This window comes from Lathamus discolor, chromosome 5 (genome assembly GCF_037157495.1).
Source record: "Lathamus discolor isolate bLatDis1 chromosome 5, bLatDis1.hap1, whole genome shotgun sequence".
Lineage (NCBI taxonomy): Eukaryota > Metazoa > Chordata > Aves > Psittaciformes > Psittacidae > Lathamus > Lathamus discolor.
Window position 1 is genome coordinate 101702112 of NC_088888.1, and position 18810 is coordinate 101720921.

General features: G+C 42.5%; 1 long non-coding RNA gene across 2 annotated transcripts in view; it reads right to left on the minus strand.

Moving 5' to 3' along the window:
• Positions 1–534: 534 nt before the first annotated feature.
• Positions 535–18810, minus strand: part of LOC136014440 (uncharacterized) — a 46699-nt gene continuing 28423 nt past the window's right edge. The window contains exon 3 of one of the 2 annotated variants that reach the window (XR_010612704.1): positions 535–613. This is a non-coding gene — a long non-coding RNA (uncharacterized LOC136014440). Of the gene's footprint in view, positions 614–17160; positions 17372–18810 lie in introns of those variants that run through there. The other variant, XR_010612705.1, reaches the window with a different exon arrangement.

An 18810-nucleotide genomic window follows, 5' to 3' on the forward strand; every position in this document is an offset into this window, starting at 1 on the left:
CTGCTGACGTACAGATGTATTCATAATGTATTTGTGTAATTCACAAACCTTTCCCATTTTTCCTCCTGTCTGAGGCCCTTGTGCACTAGTTACTTCCTGTGAACACACATGAAGCTGGTAAACTTCCGATCTTGCTTTGCCTATCGTTGAGGAAACTGGGAAGCATGATAGCTGCATGCCTGGCAAAGCATGACAGTAACCAGTAATGAGAGAGGAGTGTTCCATCTGTTCAGGCTATTCAGCTCTTTGCATGGCTGTCCACGTGGCCAGGTATTTGCCATTAAACAAGATGATTAATTCCTTGACAAGTTGATGTCTGGCCTAGCAGTCCGACATTTCCTTTCGGCATCTATGGCTGATTTGAGGAATGCAGCTTTATAGATTTTTACTAATTATCTAATAGCTTTTCAATCTCTTGTTTCAGTACATGGAACTGGTGTTAATGAACTGCAGATCTTCAGCATACCATTCTTAACTGATTCCCCTAGTAAGTATGTTTAACACTTGCCTTGGTTTCCTGTACATGATTCATTTGGCTGGTAAGTGATCCATCTTTGTTTGCTGTCAAAGTCTTTGAGTTGGAAAAGGACTTTAATCATGTTGCTTGGCTTTTCTGAATAGGGAGAAGAAATTGAGTCAAATAAGCACGCAATGGTAATACAGTCAAATAAGAACCGTGGCCTGAGTTTCTTTCACTAATAAAAAGTTGTGCAAGCTTCAATTTCCCTTTCATTTTCATAAAGAACATACTGGAAACATCTATTCAGCCAAAAATGTGAAACTAAAACAAAGAAACAAAAACATCTGGAAAGGAGGAAAGAAGGCACTTTCCCAGCTTATGTGTTAATTAAGACCAGTCAAAGAAAACTGCTTCAAAAGGAAGCCAGCACTAAGCACGGCTGCAACTGCTTTTAATTGGCTGTAGCAATGACATGTATGGTAGACAAAGCCATATCAGGCATTAATGCAACAAGGTCAGTTCAATGGGTACAGCGAAAAAGTTGGAGGCAAAACTGAAGCTACTGAATAATAAAGTTGTTTCACTAGCAGATTTGTCAGCAGCAGCATGGGACAAAGGAGCTTGTTTAGCAGAACATGATCATCTTGAGAACTGTAAACACTACTGGTTTAAAGATAAAATCAAAGGCCTTGAGAGCAAAGCAGAAGCAGACATAAAAATATGCATAGTTGGCTTTCCTGAAGGAGAAGAGTTTTGCATCCCTGACAGACAATTCAGAAACAAACTGTTAAGTGCCCCAGGTCACTCTTGCACCCTTAGCATCCACCTCCCCTGTGCAGAGCTGCATGAATATACAGCAGCACTGTCAGGTTTTCTGCACATGCCACTGGCAGTGGAGATCTGGGAATCTGGCAGGAGAGTTTATTCCCTTCCCCTCTACAAAAAAGCTGAGTGCAATTACAACACACTATTATAAATATTTAATGCAATTTAAAAAACGTATTTGTCTAGCAGTAGAAGACAGGACTATTACTATGTTCCTTACATGCATATTTGCTCTCAGTGTTGTTCAGCCTGTGTCTCTGATGTATCTGTCTGTGAAACCGGCTGGTGATTCTCTATTTCTTTTGACAGGCAATTCAAGCTCTGGCTTTAAAAACTTTCTAGGTCTCTTAATCAGAGATTGGCAGCACGTGTGCATTTTTTGAAGATAATGATGACTACAGGGAAGTCTCCTAAAATGAACATAAGTGTCCTTGCTTTATTCCAGGCTGGCATACGACACAGTGAACACAGACTAGATTAGTGATGACACACTGTTTATTGCTATCAAAACCAATACTCAGAGAAATGCAGCTGACACACAGGAGGGAAGCAATCGTTACCCTCAGGGAGGCTTTACTGTCAAAAATGTGTAAGTATCCGTAACCGTGGCTATGCTACAGTGTTCACACAATATCATATTCTCATGCAATCTAGGTTTCAAAGGCCACAGAGTTTTCTCTATGTATGCTCCCACAACTCTGTGTCTGAAGACAACCTTTCACTTTGATCTGGAGACATGAAGGTCTGAAAAATGTACCGCATCCACCACATCCTTCATGGTTTCTTCTCATGTTTAGCCATCCTCCACATGAAAAAAAATACAACTTGTTGCTAAATTAATCTTATCTCTTTTCAGTTTCCCACCACTGATTTCGGTGATTTTCTCTGACAGAGATATCCTTCTTGAGCTGCCGTGTTCTTCCTGAGAAAGTGCTTCAATGTCACAAGCACATTACCTCTTAAACTCCCTTCTGATAAACAAATGGTATTAAATCTCTTTACAATGCTCACCAAAAAACATTTCCACCAGGTCTCAAGCTATTTTTGGAGGCTTTTCTTTTGCACACCCACTTGATGTCCTTTTTTCTGTGTGGTCATATAGAGAGGTGATATTCAGCCTCTTTAACCTAATCACTTGTTCCTAGCATATGCATTGTGGGATCGTTTTAGCTCTCTTTTATGCACCAACACACTAGGGGCTGCAGCAGAGCTGCCTGCTTATGTTTGTCCTGTTTCCTAGCCAGTTTACTAATTTTAATTCAAAAACATTCATTGGATTACTATGAGTAATTACTAAAGTAAATGACAGGACTTGTTGATTGCCAGAAGGTGACTGCTCTGTACTTAGTTCCTTCCTCTGCAAAGAAGAAGTAATGTTTCTGCAGCACTTTGTCTTGCCGGCACACAGTAATCTCATCACAATGTTGGGAAGAAGAAGTTTAATCTTTTTTGTGATTAACAGGAATCTGGAGCACTTACAGATAGATCTTTTTAAGGATACTGAAGAGATTTGTGGTTGTTGCACAGGCTGGTAGCCTTGGTCAGTATGCAATCAGAAGACAAAAGCCTGATGCATTAGTGTTGCTTTCAGATGGTTTGTCCCATCACATCTTTGCAGCAGGTGTGGTCAGTGGATTAAATTTTGTTTCTGCACTGTTTGCAGTACCACTTCCTGTAATGAAGTGGTTAAGGAATAAGTGCATTTGATTTCTTATATTCCTGGCATACCTCCTGTGAATAAAAGTTGCTCTATTTACGCTAGAACTCTCTAGTAGCTCTATTATACAGAGGCTGTATTATATGGAGGCTTTATTTACATGGTGCTCTGTAGGTATATGCTTATTTGTTCTATCCACAGTACACGGGCTGCTCAGACCTGATTTGTGTTCAGTGTTTTCACATTGAAGGCAGAGGAATTATGAGTCTGGCTTTAAAAGACCATGGGGAGTTCCCAGAGTTTAGTTCACTAAAGCTCATGCTCCTGAGGGACGGCCAGAAGAGCTAGGGCAAGGCATCTCAGCATGGGGAGTCAGACCTGAGGCTTATGGGGCATCTTCCTCCCAGATGTAACCTGGTTGTAGATGATTTATTGCTTTGCTTTCTCTTACAGGTCTCCTTATATGTGAAGGAGATTATCCTTCTTGGGCATTACCCATATACTGTGGGTAAATAAACAGGTTTGTTTAATTGAAGACTCCGATCTGTAGGCAGCCAGATTGGAGGCCTGGAGTCATCCTGAAGAAGCTTCCGGATCTAGCTTTGCAGAAGAAATTTCTATTAATGACCAAGCAGTTTTCAAACTGCTGTTTTGTCCAGATCCCAGGCTTGTGTTCCTGAGTTGTGCCCCAAGGATCCAGCCAGAGTCAGAGCAACCCACAGGATTTGTTGGAGTTGCTGCTCTTCTGCTCACTCTGCCTCACAGAAACACAGACTCTTAGGACAAGTCCAACATTTCTTGTCTCCTTCTATAACTCAAGGAGCCACGATTTCACCTTAAGGCATATGGAAATGCAAGCAATGACAGCAATGGTTTCCTATTTTATAATTGCCATGGCAACTATGTTGTAACTTAGACCTGCATTTTCATTTATGGTGTTGTCTCTCTTAAAACATGATGTAGTTTAACATTCAAAGCCATCCCACCACCCCGTTCTCACAGCACCCTGCCAGCCACCCCATACAGCATTTTGTTGAAGCAGCGGTATTGGTAACTCCCGTGCAAAGGGTTACTTGTTCTTCCACATTTCTTCCCAAATAATGCATCATTTCAGAAGTAAAGGCTGTGATTTGCAGGTGTTTTTCAGAATGGAGTCTCTTGTAATTTTCCAAGCCTCTGTAGGAGTGCGTGTTTAAGCCAAGCTCAAGTCCTTTAGCTGTTCCCTATACCCCAGCTTCCGTTCACATTACATTTTATTAAATTTAGGGTCTTCAGTTTAAATTCCCTGTATAAGGCATCTTCAGAGATGAGATGGCTCTTTTCCCAGCTGTCAATAGCTGTGCTGTCCGCAGCTTAATGTGGTCTTTTAGATACAATGCAAAATATGCAGTTTGATGCATGCAAAACAGGAAAACAAAATCTGCTTACCCAGCATGGATCAGAGACAGTCCTATTTTTAATTCCCTAGCTTGGGAATAATTTTTATTCACTGGGTTGGGAATGTGGGTAGCAAAGTGTCTCAGGAGGAGGAAATACAGTCTGGAAATGGTAGGCAGCCACAGCAGGGCAGGGCAAGCCTTTTGCCTGAGGTGTGCTGCTGCTGGGCAGAGCCACAGTGACCTCAGGACAGGCAGGAGAGGGGCAGGCAGCTCTGTGCCCTAGTCCACCCGCCACAGAGATATTGCAGGGTTGGCTGGACCCTGAGGCCTCTCTTAGGAGGAGCTCACTTGCCATCACAGCTTGCTCTTGCTGAAGTCCTTGTGGTCAAAAAGTCACCGCCAGTTCTGCCTCCTGCTTTCAGCCCTTCCATTTCATTTGTAGTCCTACTGCTGATCTGAGGCCTCTGAACCCTCCTGAAGTCAGGGAAGTGGCAAGGTTTTCAGCATTGCATAACCTCCTAACAGCTCTCCCCTAAATAGCCCCAGGTTATGGGCAGCATGAGGGAGGGCAGCTCCCGTTGAAAAAGGGTTGGAGTAGACAGCATGTCCTGTGGGAAAAGCTCAAATGGTGGAAGTGCTGGCCATCATCATGTCAAGAGCGTCTGCTGACACTTCATCATGTTTCTGTCTGAAAATGAAACATTTGCTGTTACAGGCAAGTTCTAAGATGATTAAATGAAGCGGAGGGGGGACAGCAACATCAGCCACATTTTCACTCTGCTAAACGGATTTTTTTTGTGTTCTTGATAATTTTCATTTTACTTCTTAACTGGAAAACAGAACTGTCTGGTTTAGGTGCCCCTCGGTGGCTATGTTCACCTCCCAGCTCTGCTGGGTAACTCTGAGTCATTTTGGCTCAGGAGTTAATAGCTTTGCTTTCAGATCCTTCATCTGCTTGTCTCCTCAGATCAGTGTTCCCCAGATTCCACCAGCCCATGGGCTACAAGAGGCAACAAGTTTTCCAGGCAACACCGCCCTTTGCTTTCCCAGTGAACCTCAGTTTTAACTTCGGAATTTCCTGTGCCTGTGAGAGGCATCGGGGCAGGTTCTCACGAGCTATGGGCTAAGTGTGGCCAGCGAGGGGACCTCTCAGTGCTGGAGCTGTTGATGTTAAGATGGGCACCTAAAACATTGAGGTCAGTGTTGTTGTGGTGGTGTGCCAACTGCAAATATTAACAATGCTTATTGAGCTGGGAGTTTTTCATGCTGTAGAGGGAAAACCAAGTCTTAAAAACTTTCTGAGTCCTGAAGCAGCATGGGTTTGAATGTGTATGTCTCTTATTTCTAACCAGTTTGGTTAAACAGTTTCTTGAATGGTATGCTGGCCCTTCTTGGTTTGCTGCCTAAGCATATACGTCTTCCTCATTATACAGTCTAGATGACAAAGATGCAGGTCCTAGAACTCACAGTAGTAAAGTCCCATTAACTAACTGCTAACGTAATTCTGTGTCTAAAACATAAGATCTTTCCTTTCCTTTGTGTCAGTAGACAAACATGCTAGCAATGCAAGGCAGTTGGATGTAAATTATATCAGGAACCAGGAGTGTGATTAAAAAGTTCCAGGTCAGTTTTGTCTCCTGAAAGATAACTTTGTCTTCCGGGAGAGCTGATCTGTATAGCAGCCACCTGATTTCCTGACCGCCATAGACAGGTATGAAATACAGTGTGTCTGTTCTGCAGTGATTGCCAGGAAGATGCCCCTTGTTGAAATTCTTAAATTGAAAATACATTTGCTGTGATTTCCCTGATCAGGGAAGGTGTCCTTGGCCATGGCAGAGGGGTTGGAACTAGACGATCTTTAAGGTCCCTTCCAACCCAAACCATCTGTGCTTCTATGATACATATTCTAATTCACCCTGCCTCTCAGCAGGACCAGTTAGGTTATTTGCAGTACTATGGTGATGTTCCTCTGCTGCTTCTAGATCAAGAAACGGCTTGTTTGGTACTAGCAGGGCAGTCTGCACTGGACTGCTGGGAGAGGAGCTCTGTGCTATATGAAGCCACCAGCAGAGAGTACTGTATGTGCCTTAGGAACCGGACATACAATGCATTCAATATATGGTCCTGGGTGAATGCACAGAACCACTGTGTGAGACAAAGAAACTCCATCTGTGTGATTAGAAATGTCACTGGAGTAACTGTGTTACTAATTCATACACCAAGAAAGCTTCCAGACAAAAGCAGGCAGGGCTAATGAAATCCAGTGGGCCATATTCTATATTTTGAAGAAGGTGGGAAAACACCTGTGAGCAAGTGAATTTCTCAAATCTCAGGGATGGCAGTAGCCCTGTAATGAGGATCAGGCAGAGGCACAGACAGGTGAAGCCATGGGACATCCTAAGAAGTGTCTTGGTTTTAAACCACTTTTTGAGACCCAGTATCCCCACATTGCTGAGGGATGCTCCCCTCTGCCCTTGAGAACCTGTGGTGCCCTTTGCTCCTCTTTCTGTGGGACTGGCCTCCAATATGCCTCTTCCCTTCCTGCTCAATTTACTTTGAGCTACAGCCTCCCTCAGCAATTGAAATGATACCTAGAGCTAGCAAATATGCTGGGAAGCTGAAACTGCCCATTCCTTAGCTGTCTGTGCAGCTTTGCTGCTCACGGAGCTGAAGAGCAATTCAGGAAGTTCAATTTTCTGTGACAATTTAATACTGCGGAATATGGGCCTGCATCCTACGTGTGACATACCACCCCTGATGAAATTACTTCTGAGCAACAGGAACAAAGGAAGGTCCTTACATGTGAGTGCCAAATCAGAGCCCTTCAAAACAAAGCAGTGGAGTAAATAATCCTGGGAAGGTTGAAGGCTCCGATGGAGATGGCTGACAGTCACCCTGCATCTGTCCCTTGCGTGGGAGCAAATCACAGTCACGAGCAGACAGGCTGCCGGAGCTGGTGGTTGCGAACTGCGCAGACCCAGGGAAATTTGCAATTCCAACAGCAGATGGCACAGTCCTAAAACTAAAATCAGCCCGAGCGGCAGGCACGAGGAGACATTACTTGACCCATGAAACTGGAAGCTCCTGCAAGAGGATCCTGTGGAGTAAGTCTACTCATTTGTCAACATAAGCAAACTGGTTTTGAAAATAGGGTATTTTCTCTTGAGGAGAAATCATCTACAAAAGAAACTGCATATATGAGACAATCTGGTAGCAGCGAAGTTTTGTTTAAGACTGTCAAGTACAGATGACATCTTAAATGTAATTGTAAGGTTTTTTGGCATCTATGCCTCATAAAGCACTCTTTTAATTATGCTTGTGTGATCTAGAAACAACTTGTAGTGGCCATAGATGTAAAGAAATTCTATTTACTGGAAGGCAAATGGAACTCCAGAATGATTTAATTGAACACTAATGTCTTAAATTTGCTTTCATGCAGACCGAATATTCTTGTGCTTCTTAGTTATCATCCAGAATCTTTCAGAATTTGGCACAAACAAGTGCTCTGTTATGTTTGGAATTTTATGAACTGAGACTTGAGTGTATCAACCCCAAAACCCCCAGCCCTGTAATGTGAGAAAAGCAATGCAGCAGACTTGGCACTTTGGTTTCAATAGCGTCAACAAGATTGTTGGGCAAACACACTTATTTTGGTACTTTTCCTGCAGACTTGCAGAATAAAACCTAGACATCTTCCCACAATAGGCGGTATGGTAAGCCTGGATGTATAATCCAGGACAACCATTTCATGATGTTTAAGGAATTAGGAAAATATCCATCCTTTTGATGCACTAAGGAATTGCTAGAGGAATTGTCTAGTGGTTAGAACAGGAAACTGTGAGTCAAGGCATCTGTTCCCCCCTTTGTCAGTGAATCATTTCCTCTTCTTTAAGTCCCACAAAACACCCAGACAGAATCTGTCCCCAAGTAAAATAAACTCTTTACCAGATTTGGTCCCCATGCAACTGCCAGGTTACTGCTTGCAGGATGCTCTGATGTGTGTTACAGTTGGAAAGCTTTAAACAGCAAAAGAGAAAGACGTGTTGTGGTCCTGTACGTGAATTTTCCTTCTTCAGGTTTCACAGAGCCCAGAACTCTGTTATCAGCTTCCCGGTGGTAGCACATTGAAGCAGCAATCTCAGCACAGTCCTCATTTCAGTAGGTGTCGAAGAGTAGAGAAAAAGACTTTTCTAGCACTAAGAAGCACGTTATTTATATTGGTAACATTTAAGGACTGGACTATCCACCTCGGTTAAGGATCTGGTGACTTTTTTCAGTTAGAAAGAGGCCGCAACCTCCAAGCGATTCAACCCTCAAATTTTAAATCTTTTCCTTGGGATAGGATGAATGGTTTTCTAGAGCTGGCTGTCTCCACTGTTCATAGAAGGAAATGTCAAGCGATTTTACTCCTGACTTACTGCCTCTGTTCAGTATTTGGATGGGCATCCTGGATTCCTGCTGTAGGTGTCAGACCACATTAAGCACCAGCTTCTTCAGTTTAACAAAAGTGTATTTGCTTCTGTGTTTTACTTTCAACAACTGCAGTTGCTGCTGCCATTTTTGCAGTTACCACATGTTCCCTGACCGCACTACCTCAGCACACTGAGAACTGCTGCTGCTCTTCTGTTCAGTGGTGTTTGTTCAGAAACCAGCCTCTCCCAGGGGCAGTCTGTGGCTGGCAAACAGAGAAATAGTGCAATGCTTTACTGTCCAACACACTAATCAGTCATCCTCTCCCACTGCTACTCAAGCAAACAAAAATATGTGCTCTCAGAGATAAAAATGTCTAAGGGTTTTGCAGATATTGCCCAGAGGGATTCCAGGCATTCCCATATTTACAGTAATTCCCAGAAGTTTACATCCCAGTTGCCTATGCAGGGAGAGCAAGGGTCTTCAACATTCAGAGAAACATGGATTCTGAGTCGAATAACACTGCAGAAATATCTTGAATGTTTGGGATTCCTCCTCAAAAAATACGTCTGACACAGAAAGAGATGAATCTTACCTAGCTTCAGCTTTCTAAAGGATAAGCTGCTGAGCAGGAACCCTCAGTAACTGATGGAGGTAGAGTAGGATTTCAGACAAAGGAAGTATGAAAGAAATAATGCCTTCAACAAGGGAATCACAATAGTTTATTCTTCAGCTGTTTGTCCTAAAAACAATTAAAAATTGAACTTTCCCACAAAGAAAATAATTTTCAGTTTCATTTCTCTATGACAATTCAGTTTGCATTTGCCTGATACCTTCCAATTGGTATGTTTTTTTCTACTTATGTGTCATCAGAGGTTGTCATGGTTCAGGTATATGAATATAGGTGCCTGGTTTGCAGATATTTACGTCTGATCTAGCTATTTTAAGCTCTGCTTGCAAACATTTCTACTGAATGGTATTTCTCAAAGGTAGAGTAGGCCTAATGAACAGAACCTCAGAAATGCTTATTTCTCATCATTAATAAGGAGAGCCTGGAGTCACTAGCTCTGGTGTAGATCTCTGCACTGCAAACTTCTACAATTACATGGGATAAATCTCAGGCAACAAGCTTGATACTTTAAGTCCCTATTCAGCAAATCACTTACTGACAGTATAAAATGAAGCCTGAGCTTAAATGCTTTGCTGAACTGAAGCCTCAATTACTTAAAAGAATGAGAAGACAGTTGTGGGGGATCATAGCAGTTAGACTTGGGGGATCATAGCAGTTAGACTTGCACAAGGCGTATGTTGGATTTCCACCATGCAGCCCTACATACTGCTCTATCCCCCTTCAGAAAACACTTTTCTTCCTTCAATTTCCTCCTCCAAACATATTTCTCCTGGCACTCACTCCCTGGCTGAGTCACACGCACAGTGTAACCCAAGACTGGGGCAGGCGAGCAAAAGGCACCACAGATTGTTGGGATTTGCAGCTCTTCACCACTGGCTCTTATCCCTTTTTTTTTTTGCTTCAGTGTTTAGCATCAAATTCTTCACCACACAGCCGAGAGCTTTGCTCGAGAGTGGCAAGACTGCATAAATATGGGGTGGTGGGATGAGTGTGCTTTGCGTAATGTGGGGCTTGGTGTGTAAATTACAGGGCTAGAGAGCTGGAGCTGAAAGCCCAGCCTGGTCGGGTGTGTTTTCAGCAGCAAACCCCACGCTTGCAGGACATAGGTCCAAGTGCAGGCGCCAGTACCCACATCCTGATGCTGGCCTTGGCCACCGTGCTGTGCCACGCAGCACCTGGGCACATCCAGCCCCAAAACACACTCTGCATCCTGTCACCTCTTCCTGGCTACAGGAGTAAACCTGGAAGTTACAGTGGTTATTTTTTATAGTGATCTTGCACCTTTGAGGCAGAGACCTAGTCATTACCTTTATGCAAAAAAGAAGTTGCTCCAGTTGAGCTTGGCCAAGGATTTTGGGTGGAAATAATAAATAATGGTAGATTTCTTATGCTGTAAAGATGTTAGAGGAGATGTCAAAACACTCAAATCAAATTGACATGCTTTGTTTATGCATGCCATCACTGTGCTGATATTTGAGATGTGGAGAAATGAAATTACTGAACTGAGATCAGCCATCAGCAAGAATTGCTACAACCCTGAGGATGTGCAGAGCACAGACTAAGAGGAAATTGGCAACTGTAAAAATACAGGCACATCAATGTGGTACATTTTTTTTTCCCCTTTTCTCATGATTTAGGATCCTGCTGCTCAATAAAATCAATGGAGACGCAATCCCAAATATTGAGCAATACTGATATTGCTAATCACAGACAACTGCATTCCACTCTAATGGAATGCACACTAGTTAAGTACCTAATAAATCAAATAAGTAAATTAAACCCAATAGTAGCAACACGAATGCAATTCAGAATTCAGTTTAAGTGCAGTGACTGTCATTGCCATGGGCAAGTTGACCATGTTAAGGGACAAGGGAGACTGGGGTCAGCATTACTTGAAATAGTCAGCAATTTTCTGGGCAAAAGTACAGGCTGTTTTTTTCAGAACTCCCCATAGCTGATTTCCATTTCCCTGTGTCAAGTGCTTATGCCATGTTTACAAATGGAAGTATGAGTCATTATCAGATGCATTTTCACTTGTTTTTTTTCCTGGTATTTTCTATAAAACAAATGGTTGCAGATGTCTATGTAAAAAAATTCAGATCACCATGTCTTTCACTCCATTAGTGCTGAACAGCTTTGGAAGATAATGAGGCATATTTAAGTTTCTGCTTTTCCCTCTTGATGATACTTTCATAATTTTGTAATGTGAAAAAAAAAAAAGAAAAAGCTTTTTCTTCCAATTAATCCACGTCTCATGTTTTTGTTATTGGATTTTTATACATTTAGCAATAAATATTTTATTTTTATCTTTTTCCCACCTGTGTGAGTATTCCCAGTAAGCTGCAGGCTAGAAAATAGATGCCTGTGCATTTCTGAAATGCTCTTTAATAACACAAATACATTGGGAGCTTTTTTAAGTGGGAGAACTTTTGTAGTGGAAGTAAAAATGCTGTTATGTGATTGTTGAGAACTATGTATTTAATGTCTTGGATAAGTTTTCAGGAAAAAATGAGTGAACAAGAATGTTGTGTGTTTGTTTTTCTCATCCCTAATATTATGTATGAATTAAAATATCACTGTAAAATAACTTGTACAGATAGATTTAATTTTCCATTACTCCAACAGCAGTGCCAAGGACAAATTTACCTGCAGTTTTTATTTCTGATTTTCAAGTGTCAAAATGAAATGAGTAATTAAAAGCTACCTGCAGAGCAAAAAAAAAACCAAAAATCAATAAATTCGATAAAACTAATTAAACTCTCTCCTTGCGTAATTCTCAAGGTTTCAGAATTCTTTAGCTTTCCTCTTTTATATAAGACAACAACTGAGTCGAAGACTTCAACACACTTTGCTATAAGCTTATTTGGTTCCCAGTCCCTGTTTGCTTTTTGATTATGGTCATAAGATGATCTACATCCAATTAAATTTCTCAGTCTGTGAATTAGATATTCATTACACACCCCTGATGACTGCATACAGCAACATTGCATAATTCTTTCATAAATCTTATTTGAATGAATGAGTTGTTGAATAAAAAAGTGATGTAAAGCTTAGTCCTGCCCTTTCATATGTTATACTTCACTACACACTTTCGAGAACCAGCAGCTGGGGAGATGAGACTCTGCTTTCCCCACAACACCTGGGGAGGTAATGAACGAGCACTCAGGGTCATACTGTGACTCAGTGGTTATTATACAAGAAGGGACTTGTACAGGTACTTGTTAAGGAGCCAGAATTTAGGCATTTATATTGAAGCCCGTATTCCCTTGGCATTTATTTTGATTTCATAGTGTTTATTTTGGGGTCAATAAGGCTTCTGCCCACAGAAGGGAACTGTTGTAAAATCTAAAAATACAATTGTATGCATGGCAACATCCTGGCCCTATGAATACAGAGAAAGCCTATTTGTTTCTGTGGTTTTATGGCATGTGCATTGGCTGTGAAACTGGTGTTCCCATGTGCATTAGCCCATCACGCTGCCAGTGAAAACTATCATGCCTGATGCTGAGATCGTGTCAAACTTCTTGTTTCGATGATACTGTAGAGAAATGAACTTTTAATAAGTAACCTTGCTTCTTCATGGTAGTCTAAGTCACAAGGTCCAGTAAATTTCCTACAGAGTGCTGTACCACATTGCTGCATTACATAAAATCTCATCTCCGGCGTTTCTCAGTACATTTCCAAGGGAAGTGAAAATAATGCTCACTGACCTGCCTCTGGGTGTGAACTGTGCTGAAAGCAGTTACAGCTGTTAACAATAAGCCCTCAGAAACCTGTCCCACTTGAAAACCTGTCCCTCGCTTTTCACAAGAGCAAACAGGCAGAACAGATAAGGGCAACCATTTCATCCTCTGAGTCTGCAGGAGTGGCAGAATAGTCATAATCTGACTGATATTACTCACAATAGTGTGTCTGATATCCAGCTCAATAAATTAAATGTGTTTACCTACAGGTACATGCCCTGATACTTAAGTCCCACCAAACGTTGTTCCTCTGTGGTTTCTTTCTCTTCCTTGGACAGTAAGAACATCAAACCTGGATGTTAATTTTGTCTTGCTTTCCTCTGGAATTAGTCCACAAGAGACTGTGCCTTAGGTAATTCCTCTGCCACCTCTTTCTCTGTTAGCAGCCTGGTGAGATGCCAGAGGACTGGGAAGTATATGTGGACTCACTGACAGTGTTCCTATTCATAAACTGCTTCCATGCTTTGGTCAAGTGTTTAATGGGAAAGTAGGTTTGCAATGGAGTTCAATCCCCAGGGGACAGGGCACAGCCTGGCAAGAGCTCTGACCAGAAAACTGGTTTCTTGTTTTGCAACAGGAGGAGACCACTATTTTTAAAGGTGGAGAAAGAATATGAGCAAGTGAGAAGCCCCCCACTTACTCCAGCACAGCCAAATGGTCAGGGTCCTTATGCCAGGTGTGGTGAGAGAGCGCCGAAGCATTTTACATTTAAATTTACAAACAGTACTTTTTTTCCCCTGAGAAAAACCCAACCCATCTTTAGAAACATCAAATCTATTTATAGATCTAGGTTAAGTTTGGCCAAAAATATTAACCCTGAAAATAATGGAGGCATATTTTTAAAAAATATTACTTTGATATTTGCCAAGCACAACTTTTCACTTTTCATTAGATTTTAAAATTTTCCTAAATTTACAAGGGAAAGCCTTTGACAGGTTGAGGTCTATCTCTTACAAGAGTCTGAGAACATTGTGGCTTAGTCAAAAAATATCTTAGATTGTAGCAAAACTATTTATCTTCTTTAGAAACCCCAAATTCCTGTTTCTTGGTTCAACCCAAGCCAAAACTTCCCCTCCAATTGTTCATTCAGCCTCTGACTACATGATTGAGGTTGGAGACGAAAGGTCAAGTCCCTGTCCTCATGTCCAGCTATTTGTAGAGGGGACATTTGAACTCTGGTCTAGGCAAAGGTGCCTGACACTGACCTGTTAGCTACCTCAGCTGAATATATTTCTCTTGTGCAAAGCAAAAAATCTCCACTTTTTTTCCCCTCCAAGGTAGATACACATGTTCTAGCAAAATATTTTAGTTCATACTAACCAAATCTTCAAATACAGAAGGTTTCTGGAGGAAACTTTAAACCATTTATAGCTGCCAGGGTACTTGTGGGGCAATTTCACTTTTCACCAAGGGAAGAAGCTGTCACAGAGGTGGTAAATGAAGAAATTGTTCCCCCAGGATTGCTCCCTAAAAAGCAGCCTTGCTGGGGCAAGCAGAGATTCAAACCACCTTGACCCCATGGGAAGGGACAACATATCAGCCATCTCTCTGTCCTCGCAGCAATGCAACCAGGACTGGCAGGGACCAGCATTGCTTACAGTTCCTACAATACAAAAAAGCACTCGACGTAATAGGTGTCCCCATGGGAGTGTTTTCTGAGACAGCACTATGTGAGTGTTCTGGAGCCCGTGTAACGATAACATTATATTGCTTCAAGTTTTTGAGAAGCAGTGCGAGATGCAGAAGACAACCTGGGTAAAAGTTAAACCATTTCCGGCGAAACACCCTCACAATTGAAAAGAGGAATTAATTGCCTCACAGTCAGGAAGGATAAAGAAGTTCTCACTTGCTTTCCTCCTACATAGATAACAAACAGAAATAAGGAAATGAGAATCTGAGAAAGAAGTGGCTAACATGCTATTTTATTTCACTACATTGTTTGTTGCTAAGCTTAAGTGATGCAGATCCAGTGTACCTGAGTGAGCTCATCACAGTTGTTTACGGAAGGAAGAGAGGTAGGATTTGCCCAGAGTGGTTTTTCTGGTGATAGAGAAACAGATTTAAATAGGATTTATTTAATGAAGTTGCTCCACTAAAACATGAGCCCAAATTGGCAAATTGCTACGTCCCAAAATCTCTTCTCTGCCTGAGGATGAGAGGGAGGCCCTTTCACCACATACGCAGGCCAGGGTTTTTGTGTTGTGTTTTTTAAAAAGCATAATCTTTGATGCAATACACTTGAATTCTTGGATGCTTTCCCCTTCCCTGTAAGTTAAGGATGGGTAAAGACCAGCTGTATGTGGTACACAGAGGACAGGCAATGGGAAAACAAAGGCAAGACATCTTTTAATTCGTGCCGAAACACATAATAGCTGATGCCTCTGCAGCCGTGAGGAGGGCTGCTCAAAGATCACCCACAAGTTGTAACAGTTCCAGGCTATGCATGCAGCAGCAGATTGATTTTTTGTTGTTGTTGTTTAGGAGTTTTTTAATGTGAACCAGACTTCTTCAACAGGGAAAGTCTCCATTCCTTCCCAAGACTCCTCCTGTCAGCTGCAGGAATATAGCACTGTTGGTCCGACCCGATCCCCCTTGGGCTGCTAGCATGTCTCAGGCCCAAAGACAGCTTGTCCCAGCACCGGGTGCTGAGGACTCTTTGTTCTTTTGTTTCTCCTCCCAAGTCATCCTCAGCACTGCTCCAGTGCTTCTTTTCTCCAGTGAAAGACCAATGGTTGTTTCCTTGCTCTGAGAGCACATGATGTATGTGAGTGAGCTGCCCACAGAACATGAAAGCACACATAAGTAAAAAAGTAAAAGTAAACCCCACATTTTTTACTAGGAGAAGGTGAGGAGAACGTAAAATACTCAATGTTTCTCTTGACTATGGTATGTCCATGAATCACATCCTTGGGAGCAAGGCAGCCTGAATGGGGGGCACTGGGAGACAAGTGTTCACAGGGTCCTGCTGTTGGGTTGGTCTGCCATGGCTTTCACCTCCCAGCTTCTCTCACACTCTATTATCTCCATACTCAAGAGAGACATTTCTCCACTCCCAGGCTGAGCCAGCACCAGTGCCTGTAATTCAGCTGCAGCTTCAGCCAAGTCAGACCAGCCCAGACTTTGTACCGTGTCACATCTGCCACCCACAGCGAGCTCCAGATCCGCGCTTGCACATGGGAGAAAACATGCTGCAATCTACAATGGCCATGGCCCATCTTTTAAAAATGTGGGTGCTGTGAAGAGCTCATTTAACCCTGTGCATGCTGCTCTGTGTTCATGGGGGTGGGACACTGCTCAAAGGGAGTTTCTGTAGCACATAATAAGAGAGAGAATATATCGTTGGACCTGGTGGGGAGATGTTGGGGAAATACAAATATGGATTATAATAGCACTTGGCAAACCTGAACCAAATGATATTCGTTCATGATGTAAGGACCTTCAAGGCTAATATCAGTGCCAAGTTATGCCGAGGGACAAGGAGGAGAGGTATCAGTTGCAAACAAAGATTTCCAGGCTTTTTTAGATATCACTAGCACTGGTGTTGTTGCTGCTGTCCAGGCAAGAGGTGTCCTGGTCTGCAGTCCCATGGACATAGTATGTGCTGGTAGTGAAGACTTAAAGGGAGAGAAGGGAGAGAGAGGGGTATCCTCAGGGAACACTGTAGGTAGGAAACGGCTCTACCTTGTCTCAGGTTGGCTGCTTCTCTGACCCACCCTGCTTTCCTGCCCCAGCTAACATCATGTGCCCTGCTCATCCTTTTCCCCCTTGCTGTTCCCTGTGTTTCCTTTCCTTACCCTCCTTTTGCATCATGCCTCCCCTGCACCTGAGCACTCATCCATCTTCTCAGGCATCAGATGGCTATCATTAGCCATGTTCTCCATTGCAAATGGGTTACCAATTCATTACCTACACTAATATTTTAGCCCACATTACATCAGTTTTGGACATTTGGTAGAGTTATAATCCTCTCATGGATCATGTATTATTTTATTATCAAAGCCATCATTGTTATTTACATTAGTCAGAGCTGTAAACTTTACATTTTTTGGCATTGTTACAGTGAAAACACATAATAGGAGACAACTGTTGCATCCAGAGGGGTTGTAAGTATGACGGCTGGTTTTCTTGAAAGCGTGGAGTCCACTGGCTCTACTGGTGAGTCTGGAGAAGAGCCATCTCCAGTTTCTCAAGAGATCTCTAGGCACATGGCCCTGAGGTGAGGAGGTGGCCTGAGAGTGATGACTGTAGGAGTGAGCAGATCCCCAGCTGTAAGAAAGAGGTGTTACTGCATAAGCCACAGCAACCCATGGAAAAACCAGCTGCATGGAGACTACCAGGCACCAGTCAGCAGCAACTGGGGATACCTGCCTAGCCTGTAGGTTTCATGGGGATATCATTCATCAGCAGTGAGTTTGGGATCATTGTCCATGGGACATAAAGCCCTGGAAATGGCCTGGCTAGTCACCCCGCTGAACCATCCTGAGCACAGGCATGCTTCAAGGGGAATGTGACCAGGGAGGAGAGCAGCAGCTGTCCCTTTGGCACTGTCATAGCTGCAAGCAGAAAGCTGGGGCCAGGCTAATACTTTAATAACTAGGCTGAAGGCTCGGGCTTGCTGACTGTTAATTCAGGCTTCCCAGACTAATGTTTCCTTCTGTTTCCTTCTCTCTCTTCCCTCTAATAAAATTCTCTCATTTAAAACACTTTGCTAAAGCTTGCTACTGTGACTGGAAAACACTGTTTAATCCAGGATGCAGAGAGAGGGTCACTTAGATTCCGAAGTTTCTGCGTGGGAGATTGAGTCAGGTTTGCTCCAGCTTTCGAGGAGGCATAGTTCAAAAAAAAGACCCAGCTTAACAGCGCATGCTGAAAATGTTACAAAAGTAATCAGACAATACCAAAAAAATGAGATGACGATGAGGTGAGGGATACTCCAAGGATCCCTCACCAACTCAAGATATCCCGTAAGTCTCTGACCCAACTATGGGTCCCTTCCAGCTTGAGATATTCTGTGATTCTCAGATCCAGAAGACCATCAACAGCAGAGTGGAAAAGAGATCTGAGTCAGGCTTTTCTGCCTGACAAGATATCCATCACGAGGCTTGAGTGGACATGGACTGATCCTAATGGATCAGGTGTTTGGGCTCAGTTTGGCAAGTCTGACTACACCCAGTAGTCTCTTACTCAGCTGTTTGAGAGCCTCTTTCTTCTTGCTACTGTCCCTTCATTTCTTCTGTTGGAAGTTCTCACACTGCAGTGCCACTACCTGAGAAGACTCACTGTCACTGACATAAAGGTAGGACAGTAGATATGTCCTGGGAATTTATTACCATGTTTGCTTTCTGTGCTCTGCAAAAATGTTAAAAGATGATAGAGACCAGCGCTGCATCCACAGAAGTGATCCACCCATGACCTCCTCTAAAAATGCAACACTCACATAGACAAAGTTTCAATACTTAGAATGGCAGAAAGAAGAGTAATACAAAGTATGTAAATCAGCACTGGTAGCCCTTGATATTTGTACCTCTCTATGCTTTGAATAGAAGAAATAAGAATAGTATTCTTATTTTAATTTTTAATCATCTTAATTAAGACCAAAATATAATTTTTATTTGTCTGTCTTTTTAAATTCAGGAAATTTATTGTGAATTTAAAGATTAATCCTTTAGGAAGTCAGGGTAGGTTTCAGCTCTGTATTAAGACTC